Here is a 15,711-nt window from a genome sequence, read left to right on the forward strand (position 1 = left end):
ACTGCTCATTACACATTGTTTCTTTCTAAACTGGGGTGGTGTTGGGGTTGATCTAGGGTGACCATATGAAAAGGAGGACAGGGCTCCTGTATCTTTAACAGCTGTATTGAAAAAGGAATTTCAACAGGTGTCATTTGTATATATGGAGAACCTGGTGAAATTCCCTCTTCAGCACACCAGTTAAAGCTGCAGGAGCCCTGCCCTCTTTTAAATCTGGTCACTCTAGTATAGCTCCTGCAGTTTTAACTGTTGTACTGAAGAGGGAATTTCACCAGGTTCTCCATATATACAAAGGACACCTGCTGAAATTCCCTTGTCTATACAACCCTTAAAGATACAGGAGCCCTGTCCTCCTTTTCATATGGTCACCCTAGTTGATCACCTGTTTCTCCAAAAGAAAGTATTTCAAGAGAGCCCACACACACATACATACATTGATGTGAGGCTGGGCTGAATTCCATCCCGTAGTGCTTTAATTGGATATTGCTTTTACAGAGTTGACATGATCTGGGCATAGGCGAGGCATTATTCCTTTTTAATGCTAATGAGTGCTGCTCCTGGCTGCAATGCTCATTTGGATTACATGCCGGTAGCCATTTCCTTGGTGGGATTAGGTGGCCTGTTTGAATGTCAGGGGAACATCCAGAAGACTTCTTAATCTTACTGCAGCTTGAAGATCAGCCATCCAGAGGAGCATTAAATGGGGCTTTTAGCCCTGGATGAATAAAAACTCAGAAAACCAGAAGAAAGGGAAGGGGCGAAGGAGGATTAAAATGGGATCCAGCTGAGATAAAAGAAATTGAAATACTGCTGCATGAAAGATTTCTAGCACCTCTTAGAAGAGGCAGTGAAATCTAGGCCTGCTGAACCTGCTCCTGAGAAGACTAGTAAACCAGGCCTGAATTCCTCAAAGGGGTGGCGGGAAGCCCCCTTGGCTGGGGTGCTTAGGGTGACCATATGAAAAGGAGGACAGGGCTCCTGTATCTTTAACAGTTGTATTGAAAAGGGAATTTCAGCAGGTGTCATTTGTATATATGGAGAACCTGGTGAAATTTCCTCTTCATCACAGCAGTTAAACCTGCAGGTGCCCTGCCCTCTTTTAAATCTGGTCACAGTGTAGCTCCTGCAGCTTTAACTGCTGTGATGAAGAGGGAATTTCATCAGGTGCGACATGCATACAGATGACACCTGCTGAAATTCCCTTTTCTATGCAACTCTTAAAGATACAGGAGCCCTGTCCTCCTTTTCATATGGTCACCCTAGGAGTGTTCCTCTCTTTTTGTGTTGTTCCTGATGTCAGTTCAAACCTCTTCTCAAACCCTGCTTGGAGGGCCAACTTGACCTGAGGTGAGAACTGCTGTGAGGGGAGCAAGGCTCTTTGGAGCAAACGTCTCCCTGAGGCTCCTGACTTTCGCTTTCCTCTTGGCCTTCCCCAGAGGGGGCACAGAGTAGGGTGACCAACTGTCAGGATTTCCCCGGATTTGTCCTGTTTTTTGTTCTTTCCATGGTGTCAGGGGGGATTTTCTATAATTTTCAATAATGTCCTGGAATGACACACCTTCCCCTTTAAGGCTGCCATTAGCATAGCAGGAGGGAATGACATGCTTTCTTGAGGCACATCATTCCCCCACCCCGAGCTCCAATTGAGGTCTTAAAGGGGAAAGTGGGTCATTCGTGGACATTATAGAAAAGGCTCCAATTGGAGTGGATGGTGGTGGTGCAGAATGAAATCCTTTCCCCTCCTCCACTCCAATCGGGTTCTTGAAGGTGGTGGGGGGATAACGTACTTTCTGCAGGACTCAGAAAGCTGCTTTCCCACACACACACTAGGTGTCCTCTTTTTTGGTTTCCCAAATATGGTCACCCTAGCACAGAGCAGCCAAACACAGCTTTTACGTTTGGCCCTCAGTTCATCCCGCCAGTCCGCTTGCTTGGTCTCACTGCTCTTTAGTCAGTTTGTTGTGGGCAAATGTTTGACTTTTCTGTACCCTGTCTTGAGCATGTGGCAAGGTGGCCAGGGAGTGGCTTAAATAAACAAACCAACAAGGCACAGAGACCTTCTTCACAGCAATGCTGTCAGAGTCGACACAATAAAGGCGGTCAATTGTCAGGCCACTTTACTAGTCTAGCAATCGTCAGCACGTCCCCCTGGCAATCTGCACCCACTGGCCTTGACCGCCATGTTTGCTGCCCGAAAAAGGTACTTCCGTTAATTGCGCTTTATTTGTTTCTGCCTGTGCTTTATTTTATAAAGATGCCTCCTTCTGCCAGGCAGGAAGAAAACCGGTCTCGCTGCTCTTTTCTCTTTGGTTTTCCGTCAAATGTGCCTTTAAGAAGTTCTGACATAATAATAAATTCTTAATAGCGCTGGGCAGGAGAGGCCAAGAAGAGTCCTCAATAGATCTGAACTTTGTGAGACTGCCTATACAAAAGCTGAGCACACCGGGCAAAACATTGAAAAAGAGAGCTAAATATTTCATTAAGAGGAGGCTCGTCTTTTCCCTGTGTTTTGAACCTACCCTCCTGAAAGATGTGTGGAATACGTTTTAAATGTATTCGCCTGGGTGCAGAGTCTCTCTTGCCTGGGGGTGGGGGATCTACAGGCAGAGGGACTTTATTTGTTTCCCTCTAACTAGCAATTAAGAGACAGGCCTGAGTAAGGCAGGATGGAAGGGTAAGTGGCAGGTGTGGTGATGTTGCTAAAATTACCCAAATTCTCCACAATAAGAGAATAGTCGGGATCAGAAACATCTCTTTATCACCATGGAAACCAAGAGATAGCACAGGAAGAAGTCCAGCAATTTCCATTTCCCTGGGAAAGAAGAAAAGAGACTTTTTTGTGTGTAATCATTGTTGGCAACGGACAAAACTTGGAGAGGTTGAGAGGTTTCAACAAAGCTGCTTCTGAAGCATTTTTTTTAAAAAAGGAAAAACAACAACAGGGATATAAGCAAGAGCCGTGCGTTTGGTTGTTTCTTCTGAAAAATGCAGCACTTTCCAGTTTGAGGGGAACCATCAAAGAAGGAATAAATGGGGGGAAGCGAAAATCAAAATTTGGGGGAGGCTTTTAAAAAAATTGGCTGCAACTAAGTGAAACAGAAATTGGAACGGCGTGAGGACCTGTGAGCAAGAGTGCCTCTCTTCTAGGCAGAAGGGTGCCAGCCAGAGCTCGGAATCAATATGAGCTGCCCTTCCGTAGATCATGACTGTCAGAGACTCCAGGGGTTGAAAGCTCATCCCAGTAGAGATTTGGCAAGGGGTGGGTGTAGGGTGACCATATGAAAAGGAGGACAGGGCTCCTGTATCTTTAACAGTAATGTAGAAAAGGGAATTTCAGCTGGTGTCAATTGAAGAGGGTGAAATTCCCTCTTCATCACAACTGTTAAAGCTGCAGGAGCCCTGCCCTCTTTTGTTTCTGGCCACTCTACTATAGCTAGTGTAGCTTTAACTGTTGTGATGAAGGGGGAATTTCACCCTCTTCAATTGATACCTGCTGAAATTCCCTTTTCTACATTACTGTTAAAGATACAGGAGCCCTGTCCTCCTTTTTATATGGTCACCCGTGGGTGGGCACAGGCTCCTGGCCGCTTCGCAAAGATCTTCCCTGCATGATTGCTGGGCTGGATTTTTCTAGATCTCACCAGTGCTACGGAGCCAGCCCTTCAGAAGGTAGTTTGGCAGTGAATGCAGCAGGGAATTTGCCAAGGCTTTGTGAGGACAGATACCTCTTCCTGCAAAAAGAGACTTTGACTTTGCCCATTATTACACAAGGGTTTTAATCCCCTCTTGACGTGGTGGTTTTTGGTTTCCCAGGGCAGAAATCACACGACGTTGTGCCTGTCCTGCTGTGATGTTGCTGGGAACACGATGTTGCCCCCTTCTCTTGCGTGTTATTTTGGTATGGGGAAAGTCCAAGTTTTCCTTCTCCATGCGGGATATCATCACTGTTCCGTTGGGTGTAGTTTTCTTTCGACTGTATTTTGGATTGTCCCAATTTCTCTGCTTGGTGTGTGTCTGTGTCTGTGAGCTTCATCACACCAGGGTTATACTGTGCAATCACTGCGAATTGCATGCAAAGGACTCCGAAGTTTTCCAGCTTATAATCTGCCTTGACTGTGAAGGACTCCCATGCATCCTGCTTTAATTCTGCTTTAAAGCCAAAAGACCCAACCTATTTTGCTACCTGTTTAGGAGCGAATCATTTGTTGTTTTCCGAGCAGCCACTGGGGGTGCAGGAGGAGGATTTGATATGTTTAAAGTACAAATTAAACAAATGCTTACGTCTGTGTAAATTTTAAAGCTAAAGAAATCAAAATTGGCACAGTAATATACTGTGCCAATACAGTAACATACTGTATGTTTATATACTTTAAACATACCAAATTTGAAATGGATTGGGTCATCCGTTGATTTTTTAATGATTTTTTTACATTTCCCCTCTTAAACCCTTTTCCTGGTATGCAAGGATCTTAGGAGCGCTGCCGCCAGGGGTGTGATTTAGCTAACAGCAACAACAGCTTTACACTACAGGGGATAATTCGAAGGAAACAGGTACGTGGGATGAGGGCTCATGATGAAAGCAGAGGGTAGGTGGGTTGTCCTCAAGCATGCCATTTCAATCTACCTTCCTCATTTTCCCTGGGAATGCCTGCTGGAATGTTGGAATTGAGTTTGCACCACTACCTGGAAGAGGAGGGGAGGGGGGCGAAAGCCATAGAGTCAAACACTCCATTCCTTTTTAATAAACAGCATGCATCTTTGAATGAGCGCACAAGCGCTCGTTCGAGCTCTTGAAAGTGTGGGAGAAGGGGAACCCTGGAATGCATCCCCAGTTCACACTCCAAAGCCTCAAAGGCATGGGGGGGGGAAACTGGGTTTGCCTGGTGCCTTTTCCACAATGCTTGGACAAGTGGGACTGTGCAGGGGCACTGGAAAAGCACCTGCTCAAAAGTTGTTAAAGCTGCCCCAATTTGCCCTGGAGGTCTGCCTTGTTGTTCCCAAATTATTATTATTATTATTATTATTATTATTATTATTATTATTATTATTATTATTTATTTATATAGCACCATCAATGTACATGGTGCTGTACAGATTATACACAGTAAATAGCAAGACCCTGCCGCATAGGCTTACAATCTAATAAAGTTGCAGTAAACAATAAGGAGGGAAAGAGAATGCAAACAGGCACAGGGAAGTGTAAACAGGCACCGGGTAGGGTGAAGTTAACAGTATAGAGTCAGAACAAACTCAATATTTAAAAGCTATAGGGAAAAGAAAAGTTTTTAGCTGAGTTTTAAAAGCTGTGATTGAGTGGCACCCAACATGGGATATCGATGGTACACTACTTAGGGGAGAGAGAGGTGTTGTTTTTTGGAAATCTGTTAAGCAACAAGAAAAGCTTCTGCCCAGGAAAAATGCAGTGCAAGAGCGGGGAGTGTGCCATGTCCATCACCCTCACTGGAGGGGGGAAGGACTTGTCCATCACCCTCACTGCCACAACTACCAACAACCAATAAACTGTAGGGAGACTTACAAAGGAGGTGTCAGGGCAGGTGAAATAGCGAGAACAACAAGGTGAGAGTGCATCTCAACGGAATAACAGCGATGCACAGGTGCGCAGGACAGGAGAGGTGTAAAGATGCATGGACCCTAAAAGGACATGGACAGGTGTAAGTGATCAGGGCTTCACTCGCTATGGAAACAAAGGGGGATAATATCAGGGCAAACCAAGGCAAAAGTACAGGTGCATCATTCATGGATTTTTATAGGGGTCCAGATGATATTGTTTTCCACTCATCACCCATGTTTTCCCACCACTTCTTCCATTTTTACTCACACTATGGGAAACCTTTTAAGACAGGAGAGCTGCACGGTGCCTTCTGAATGGGAGTGCCAGGAGCTTCCCTTTCTTCTGGAAGCACCCTTGCTTGCCAGACCAGAGGCAAACCTTTTGGGCTACTTTTCTTCTAGTAAAACTTACAAACTTGGAGCTTTGCAATGCAGCTGAGTTGTCCAAAGAAACGATGAGAGCCGTGGAAAGACAGAGAGGGAGAAACCAGGTGTAAGGGAAACACCACAGAGCAATGCAAGTACTGGGGTGTGTGTGGGAGACATGCAAGCCAAAAAGAGAGTTGCCCAGCATATGGGAAGAAATGCCACAGCTGTCACAAAATTCACACTATGCATCCAAGTGTCTATGAAAACAGAAAAAGCCTAAAGCTAGAGTACACACTAATAAATGTGGAGAGTGATTGTGAAGGTGAGGACGTTCTGTTGGTAACAATCAAGTAGTAAACACACTGCAGGAAAAGCCAACATGAAAACATAATTATAATTATGTGCCTGGGGGATAAAGCATTACCACTTCAATTACACTGTAGTGCCAGTTGCAACATTATCACCATCTACCTGAGGTAGCCCAATATTCCATTGGATGAGACTAATCAACTTTTAAGAATGTAGAATCATAGAATAGTAGAGTTAGAAGGGGCCTTTAAGGCCATCATGTGCAACCCCCTGCTCAATCCACCTCAAAGCACCCCTGACAGATGGCTGTCCAGCTGCCTCTTGAATGCCTCTAGTGTGGGAGAGCCCACGACCTTCGTAGGCCATTGGTTCCATTGTTGTAGGGTGACCATATTTTGGAAACCAAAAAGGAGGACAACATGGTCGGCCCCAAGGGGGCGTGTGCAGTACCAAGGGGGCGTGCCCACCCGAACATAGCCTTGGTCACATGTCTGATTTTACAGCACACATTTAAGACAAATCTGTTCTACATAACATCTTAATGTTAAAATCACTGAAATAAAGAACAAGTGAGAGATTCAATGTATCTGAAATTAACTTCACTCACTCCTACTTTTGTAGGTTTTGCTGTACTTTGAAGCTTTTGCTATACTCTGTGTGTTACATTCTCCCCTTCCCTCAAATATCTTTTCTGACTGTATCTTCACTCATTGCAAACTGCTGTTGTTGTTAACAGGGTTTGCCGCTGGCCCCAGACCTGTTTCAAATTTGGTATGGCTAAAGCTCTACCTAAAAGCTATCATGGTGCCAACTTTCAGCTCTTTGTCTTTAAAAATGACAGTTTAAAAAATAATAATTTTAAAATCTCATTTTGAAAAAAATTCCTAAAAAATCAATGGAAGAATGGATCTGTTTCAAATTTGGTGTGGCTAAAGCTCTACCTAAAACCTATCATGGTACAAGGTTTCATCTCTTTATCTTTAAAAATGATGATTTTAAAAATAATAATGTTAAAACCTCAATTTTAAAAAAATTCCTAAAAAATCAATGGAAGAATGGAGCTGTTTCAATTTTGGTGTGGCTAAAGCTCTACATAAATCTTATCATGGTACAAAGTTTAATCTCTTTAACTTTAAAAATGACGATTTTAAAAATAATAATTTTAAAACCTCAATTTTTAAAAAATTCCTAAAAAATTAATGGATGAATGCATTTGTTTCAAATGTGGTGTGGCTAAAGCTCTACCTAAATCCTTTCATGGTGCAAAGTTTCATCTCTTTAACTTTAAAAATGATGATTTTAAAAATAATAATTTTAAAACCTCAATTTTAAAAAAATTCCTAAAAAATCAATGGATGAACGGAGCTGTTTCAAATGTGGTATGACTAAAGCCCTTCCTAAGAGCTACCATTGTGCCAAGTTTCATGTCTTTATCTTAAAAAATGACTGAGTTATAAGCATTTTTGTTAATTCCCATTAGAGCTGCTCTTTGGGGGAAAATCCGGATTTCCCCTTCAGGCAAATTCGGTCATATGGTCACCCTACATTGTTGTACTGCTCTAACCTTCAGGAAGTTTTTCCTGATGTCCAGCCAGAATCTGGCTTCCTGTAACTTGAGCCCGTTATTCAGTGTCCTGCACTCTGAGATGATCGAGAAGCAATTCTGGCCCTCCTCTGTGTGACAACCTTTCAAGGATTTGAAGAGTGCTATCTTGTCTCCCATCAATCTTCTCTTCTCCAGGCTAAACATGCCCAGTTCTTTCAGGTCTCTCCTCACAGGGCTCTGTTTCCAGACCTCTGCAAAAGAGTGTGAACTCTTTTGCAGGCCTCCTGCTCAGTAAGCTACACAAGTTTTGAGTAGCATAACCTGACTATAGGAACGCTCTGTGTACATTCGTTTTGGGCTGTTTTCATCGTTTTTAATGCTGCTTGCTTGCTTTTACTGAGATGTTGATCAGAAACGGCCCTGGATCTTTTTCGATGAAGGGAAGTATATAAATTCACTAAATAAATGAATATTTATTTAGTATGAAAGTACTAGATGTAAAGTCACCTGCCAAGAATTGAGCTTGTAAAATTAATTTACAATTTATTTATTTTTAATTTGTAAGTGTTTATAGTTTTAGATATGTATGTCAGCCATTGAGACTACACTGCTTTCTCAGCAACAGGACAATTGATCGTGGGTGTTTGTTCATTACCCACGAACGATGTACTTGATCTGTGAATTTATGTCTACAAATAATTACTAACCTAAATCAATACTATTACTTTATTACTTGTTGGGCAGGTTGACCTCAATTCTCTTGTGTGAAATCTCTTTCTAAGTGACTGTTTCCCCGTCTATCTCCAGCAGTACTGCAAGGAGATGGGGAGGGCAGAAACCATGTGTGTTTGGTTTGAATTTTAGGTTTTGGCAGGCTACAATAACCCTGGGTTTTTTGTTTCCCTCCTCCTTTGCATTGCCCACTCCTTTCCTCTATCCCAAACACCTTTGCAGCGCTGTAGTACTGGCATGTAGAGTGGGTGGTTTTCTGAATTGTTTTTTACAGCTTTTGCCTGCTGCCTCTATAAGCAACCCATGAACAATTCAGAGTTATGGATACGTACGTGACAACAACTCATGGTTTAAACAACCCATAGTTCACAACCCAAGAACAAACCATGGGTTCTCTTTCTGGGTCTTTGTGCTTCTTGGACTGTGTTTGTATCTGACTGCTTATCTGTGTTTGGACCTTGGCTGCTCTTCTTGGAACTCTGCCTCTTGCCTTTCATCATTGCTTGATCACTGACTACTCCTGTCTGGAACTGCTCTTTTGGTGGACTGATACCTCTGTGCTTGTCTTTTGCCTCTTTACTGATTTACCATTGGATTTTTCTCTTTATTTGCCTTATTACTGAGTCTGACTCTGACAAAGGGGGACAGTCTCAAAATCCAAGCCAATCACTGATAGAAAGTGTCCAGAGATTTTTCAGGGTTGATTCTAAGAAGAATAATCGCACCCACGATTCTAAGTTGTTTGTTGTTTATTCATTCAGTCGCTTCTGACTCTTCGTGACTTCATGGACCAGCCCACGCCAGAGCTTTCTGTCTCGGCCGTCGCCACCCCTAGCTCCCCCAAGGTCAAGTCTGTCACCTCCAGAATATCATCCATCCATCTTGCCCTTGGTCGGCCCCTCTTCCTTTTGCCTTCCACTTTCCCTAGCATCATCCTCTTCTCCGGGGTATCCTGTCTTCTCATTATGTGGCCAAAGCACTTCAGTTTTGCCTTTAATACCATTCCCTCAAATGAGCAGTCTGGCTTTATTCTTAATGAGCAGGAAGGGGAGGAAGGAGAGTCCCGTCCCCCGTCCCCCCCGCCAGCTTCTACTAAAAGGTCATGGCTTCCCCTCTCTCCTTTCCCTTCACAAATCTCCCTGTACACGGGCGCACACACATTGCCCCCAAGGGATGTGTTGAAAGAGCCTACAGACAATCTAGGGTTTTTAACTGGGTGGCATGCATGGGTTTCCCCACGGAAAGCTAGCTTACAGAGCTGGCATACTTTTGTGATGCTTCTTGGTGATTTAAAAAGTTAGGGCTATCCGGAGCCGTGTAAGCAGCTCATCTTTTTAAAAATGTTAAAGACCAGACTAGCAAATTTCTCTTTGGTGACTTGTAGCAAGTGATTTAATCCAAACATCTCATTAGCAGCAATATAAATATACTATATAATGGGTTTTGCAATAACAATTAGCTGGGCAATTAAGATGAGAATGAGCTCTCCGTGGCAGCTCCCAAGCCCATTTCTTAAAAACAATAAGTCGTAAGGGAACCCAGAGAGCTTCTTATCAAGGAAGCTTGAAATGGTGAGGCTTGAACATGTCCCCGTCATTGATTCAGCCTCACTTGCCCTTTGGGGAGGAAGGCTATAGCGGTCGCTCCTCCTGGCAGAGCCAGCACCTCTCTTCACCTGTGTGAGAGCTTCGGCAGTGACATGTGGCAGCACTCAGCCTGGCAGAAGCTCCTGTGGCTCTTTGGCATGCCCACAGCCAGCCCTTGTGGCAACGTGGGCCATCTATCTTGGCCAGAGAAGTCCCTGCCCTGATGCTTCCCACGAGCTAAACGTGAACCCAGGGACAATGTTTTCTTGAAATGACACACACACACACACCTTGTCCTCGCCCCAGGATGACCCATTAAGCAAATTTAAGTGTGGTTTTATCCTGGTTGTGTTTTTTATACTGTATTTTGTATTTGTGTTTTTAGACTGTTGGTTGTTTTATTATGGTTTTAATTTTTGTGAACCGCCCAGAGAGCTTCAGCTATTGGGCGATATAAAAATGTAATAAATAAATAAATAAATAAATAAATAAATAAAAATAAATTAAGACTGATCTCTTCTGGCAGGCCTATCCAGTATAATTTTAGGATATTTTTAAAATGATTTTAGGATGTTTTAACAAAGTATATTATGTTTTAATTCAGTTTTATGTATTTTATATTTACTGTTGTTCCCCACCTCGATCAGAATGGAGAGGCAGGCAAGAAATAAATAAATAAAATGCCCCCAGCAGAGAGATGTGTCACCACACTTGCGACTCATGTTCTGTTGTGACTGACTAAGCCCTCTTGCGAAGGGCAAGAGGCAAGAGAATGCATTGTGGTTGCTCAACCAACATTGAGTAGAGCAGATCTGTGGCAGGATGGCTCAAGGAGGTGAGCCAAGCTGCAGACTGCAGGTCAAGGCAAACAAGGAATGCACCACAGGATCTCTGGTGAATTTGACCAGAAGGAAAACTGCTTGGACTAGCTTGGTCTGTCCTGCTTCTCTGTCTTTAACAGCCATGTCACCTCCAGAAATGATGAACAACAGATGGTTCTCATGGCATCCTCACCAGCTATTGCCTACAGATCAAGCAAGGCCTGGGATCAGGGGCCAGCGGAAAGGGTGGTGATCCCAGTAGTCTATGCATAACTGAACTGGTTCCTGATGTTCCAGCAAAAGGGAGGATCCCTTCTTCTGACAGTGACGAGGCAGACTAGAACGAGCCTTTGCCAGATCTGAATGTATAACTTTGAAGCATCTCAGAGGTGAGAAAGATCAGTGGATTGTTAAATAATTCTGTTTTTGCTTTAATTAAGCATTTTGACTAATATTTTGATAATAGAGAAGTGCACGTTGTAACCTAAGCTGTTAACATGCAGCACAATTGGCGTTTTTGCAGCTGACTCTTTGAGCTGGAGAGGTCTTACTGACAATGCATGTGCGGGCATGAGAATGAGCTGGGGTATTCACAAGCATCAAGGGTTTGTTTGGGAGAATGGAGATGCACCCTGCTCTGGTGTCACTGCAAGTGGGAAGAAGGACTCTCTCTAGATTCTGGTAGCGCCTACAAGGTAAGACGAATGATGGAGATGATCAACTGGTGTACAGAGGCATACTGCTCCTGATACTGGAGGTAGCATACAGCCATTGAATTTATCTTCCAGGAATTTATCCAGCCCCTTTTAAATCCATCCAAATTGTTGGGCATCACTATGTCTTGTGGTAGTGAATTCCATAGTTTGACTATGTGCTGTGTGAAGAAGTTCTTCCTTTTATCTGTCCCGAATCTCCCACCAATCACCTTCATGGGATGACCCCACTGGGATATAGATAAATGCCTTGGAGCACAGCAAGTGGCTTCAGCAAGGGAGATGAGACAGACACTCAGGAGAAGGTGCAACACCAAAGTTCATTATCCACACTGGTCTATGAGACAATGCCTTCCCATCTCAAATGCTGAGTAAAATCTACTTTTTCAGTCACCTCCACACTTGGATTCCTGCTGCAGGCAGGGGAAATTGTTCGGAGGACCTGAGAGTTCCCTTCCAATTCTCAGGTTCATTGTAATAACTGAACTAACAGGGGCGGATCCACATGTCGTTCCGAAATCGCGTGCATGCGCCCCAACTACGGCCCCAAAACTATAGTGTGTACCACAGCTGAAGAGACGGAGGCGGCGGCGGCGGCTAGGGAATGGATGTCCTTCTTGCTTTGTCGAGCCTTCATGTTTCAGAAGGGGCCGAAACCGCTGAGCTCTCCAACCGGGGTCGCTCTTACGCAGGCAGCAGGAGGCCGGCGGCAGCAGCGGCAGCAGCGGCGGCAGACGCACCCGGATTTCCCAGCCGCTGCCGCCTCCGTCTCTTCAGCTGTGGTACACATTATTCGAGGGGAAAAAACAGACTTGAAAAAGAAGGAAAGAAGGTTGTTGTGGCAAACAAGCCCCAACCCTTTCCGCCCCAAATCAGCCGCTTCTTGGTTTCGGCCCCTTCTGAAACATGAAGGCTCGACAAAGCAAGAAGGACATCCATTCCCCAGCCGCCGCAGCCGCCTCCGTCTCTTCAGCTGTGGTACACACTATTGTTTTGGGGCCATAGTTGGGGCGCATGCACGCGATTTCGGAACGACATGTGGATGCGCCCCAGGTTGATAGTTTGCTGGTATAGATTTGTCCCCTTGCTTGAAAATAGGGACCAAGAAGTAAGAAGATAAGAACATAAGAAGTGCCCTGCTGGATCAGACCAAGGGTCCATCTAGTCTAGCACTCAGTTCACACAGTGGCCAGCCAGCCATTGGCCAGGGATGAACAAGCAGGACATGGTGCAACAGCACCCTCCCACCCATGTTCCCCAGCAACTGGTACACACAGGCTTACTGCCTCGAATACCGGAGATAGCACACAACCATCAAGGCTAGTAGCCATTGTTAGCGTTTGCCTCCAGGAATTTATCCAACCCCCTTTTAAAGCCGTCCAAATTGGTGGCCATCACTACATCTTGTCCATTCACTACTTCATGAATCCAGCCCAGTTCAGCTGGCTGATTATGACAGTGCCTACATGATGAAGCAGAAAGAGCTTGCACAAGGGACAAACAGAGAACTGCCGGCTCCATTATTTTCTGGCTAGGATTAAACCATTATTCCTGTTAACACAGACCCTTTCTGACGGAATACCTGGCAGCCTTGATCGCAGGGGCATTTTGCTTTATGCAAGGCATACATGCGTGATTCTGGAACGCTGCTGCCTTTATGACAAGCTAAATCTGTGAGGTCTGTCTCAAGTCAATTTGGTTGAACAATGGAGTACAATTCTCCCTTTGATGAATGCCTGTTTGCCTTTAATCTATTACAAGCTGATGACACTTAAAGGAAATGTTCATCTGTCGGAAGACTGCTCTCTTAAGACACTGCTAAATTTTTGAATTCTTGTGCCGCTTACAGAATAATTTCCTGGGGATTATTCAGCAGCATCTCCTGATGTGCTCAGAGCCTGCACAGCTTCTCTAGGCTGCTTTGCAGTTCAGCCTGGTGAATGTTGCGCAGCTGGCTGGGCCCTGACCTGTGCTCACAGGCGAGAGGCCGCTGATTCCTTTCCAGCACCACCAGACGAATGAAAAACCAAAGAAGCCTCCAAAATTATGTTGAAGGAGGAAAGATCGAGGACCTAATAACATTATTATCAAGTTTTGAACAAGTGTTACAGAGACGCAACTTGCAAGGGGATAAATATATGGATATCTGGTCTGCTTTTCTTGAAATCTTTGTGCAATTCTCCTTTTTTTTTTTTAACGGTACGTATGATGGGAAATGATGATAATTTTATATACACAATGTGTGGTTGACGAACCACCACCCCCATTTTCACGATCTATTTTTTGTTCTGTTTGTTGATATTCACAATAAAAAGGAGGGGAAATGTTGAAGGAGTCTTTCTTGACCAGCTGGCTGTTACTCAGGGCCAAATCAAATGTTACACATCTTGCCCCAAGACCACAAAACTAATTTTGCAGGGCATTTTTGTTGGCCTCCTCTGCAGCCCAATGGTGCAGGTGCATTATCAGAGATTCACATGGGAAGCTAAATCCAAATATGATGTCCACCTTGCCAGGTGGAGCATGATCACAAGGAGAGCGGTGTTCTGGAGCCTAGGCTCAGATGATGCAGCTCCACCAACACTTCCAGAAGGCTGTTGTCCTCTCCTCCGCCCTCCCCTTCCCCTGCCACAATCTTCCCTGTTCCCTCTGAGTTTAATGCCAATCCTCAGAATCACAGCATCAATAGATTGCTCCCTATTGTTGCATACTGTGGACCTGGAACTGTGGGCAATGAAGACACTTTCTCTTTAGGAAGGACGTATTGGGGGGGAGAGGTCAGGATGGAGGGATAGACCAACCCAGCCTTATTTGACTCTCCGTGGGGCGTAGCCCTGGGGACTCTCATGCTGAGTACCTGAACTTTGACATTTACCCCAACACCACTGCCCATGGAAAGCAAACAAGCCAGGATAGTGAGCCCCACACCCTTGAGCATTCTCTCTGTAAGTGATAGGATGGTATCATGGTGGTAACCAGTCCTTGAATTTCATCTCTGAGAAGCAGACATGGCCAGGGGGTCTGGAGCTTGGACCAGGAGAAGACACCTCGTTTGAGGCTGGGATCTGCTTAATGAGCTGCCTGGGACTGTGTCTGCCAAAGCCTCAGATTCTAGACAGGCATAGAAGAAACCGCCAGTTAGGCCCCTCAAGGTGATAGGCAGGATGAATTTTCTGGATTGGGTTAGGTTGGCTGGGCTCAGATCCAGGACACACGGCTCATAGTTCTGCAGTCCTAGGCCCTTCACAATGGAACCTGCAGCCCTCAGAAATGATCTAGAATTAGACCTCAGCAGAGGAGGAAATCTGAGGAAGAGTCTTCAGAAAGCCTTCTGCAAACTAGGGTGTTACCATTACAACCTATTAGCTGTGCCATTTCATTAGATAAAGAATATTCATATTTCATCAGTGGTTCCAGCAGATTTCAATTACGTCACTTTCTAGGATGCCTCTCCTAATAAACAGCTACTTGGGGTTTTAAGGAGTGGAGGAGATCGTTAGAAGTTAATTGATTTGAAATTAGCTTAATCACCACTCATTTGAACTTATCCAAAGAACAGCAAAAGGAATGTGTGGAAAGCAGGAATGGAACCTGCTGCAAAGGACTCTGGTTGGGGACATTCTCAAATTGCTGTTCACTGCTAAGGTATGCCTCCTCGTGTATGTATGTTGCAGAGGCAGGCGCCATCAATACCTGCATATCTGCCTCTCCGCATTTTGTACTTCGCCTTTGTTAAACAGTTTTCCATCTTTGGTTTCCAGGCCCCCATCTATACGACAACGGTATTGCTCCTCATTAAATATAAATCCGGATTTCCGTTGATTCGAATCTAAGTAAAGAGCGTCACACTGCAGCAGCAACAGCGATTTCGTCCCTGAATTTTTTATAGTGCAGTTATAAATGCGCACATGCACATATACGCATATACGGTTGGACAATGCTACAGAGGAGAGATGAGGGCACCTATTAATTTTATATGCAGAGCTTTTATATGCAGATTCATATAACAGACAATCCAGGAGTGGTGGGGGAAGGAACGAGGCAGCAGAATCAGAGAATTCAAA

Source organism: Elgaria multicarinata, chromosome 13 (assembly GCF_023053635.1).
Source record: "Elgaria multicarinata webbii isolate HBS135686 ecotype San Diego chromosome 13, rElgMul1.1.pri, whole genome shotgun sequence".
Lineage (NCBI taxonomy): Eukaryota > Metazoa > Chordata > Lepidosauria > Squamata > Anguidae > Elgaria > Elgaria multicarinata.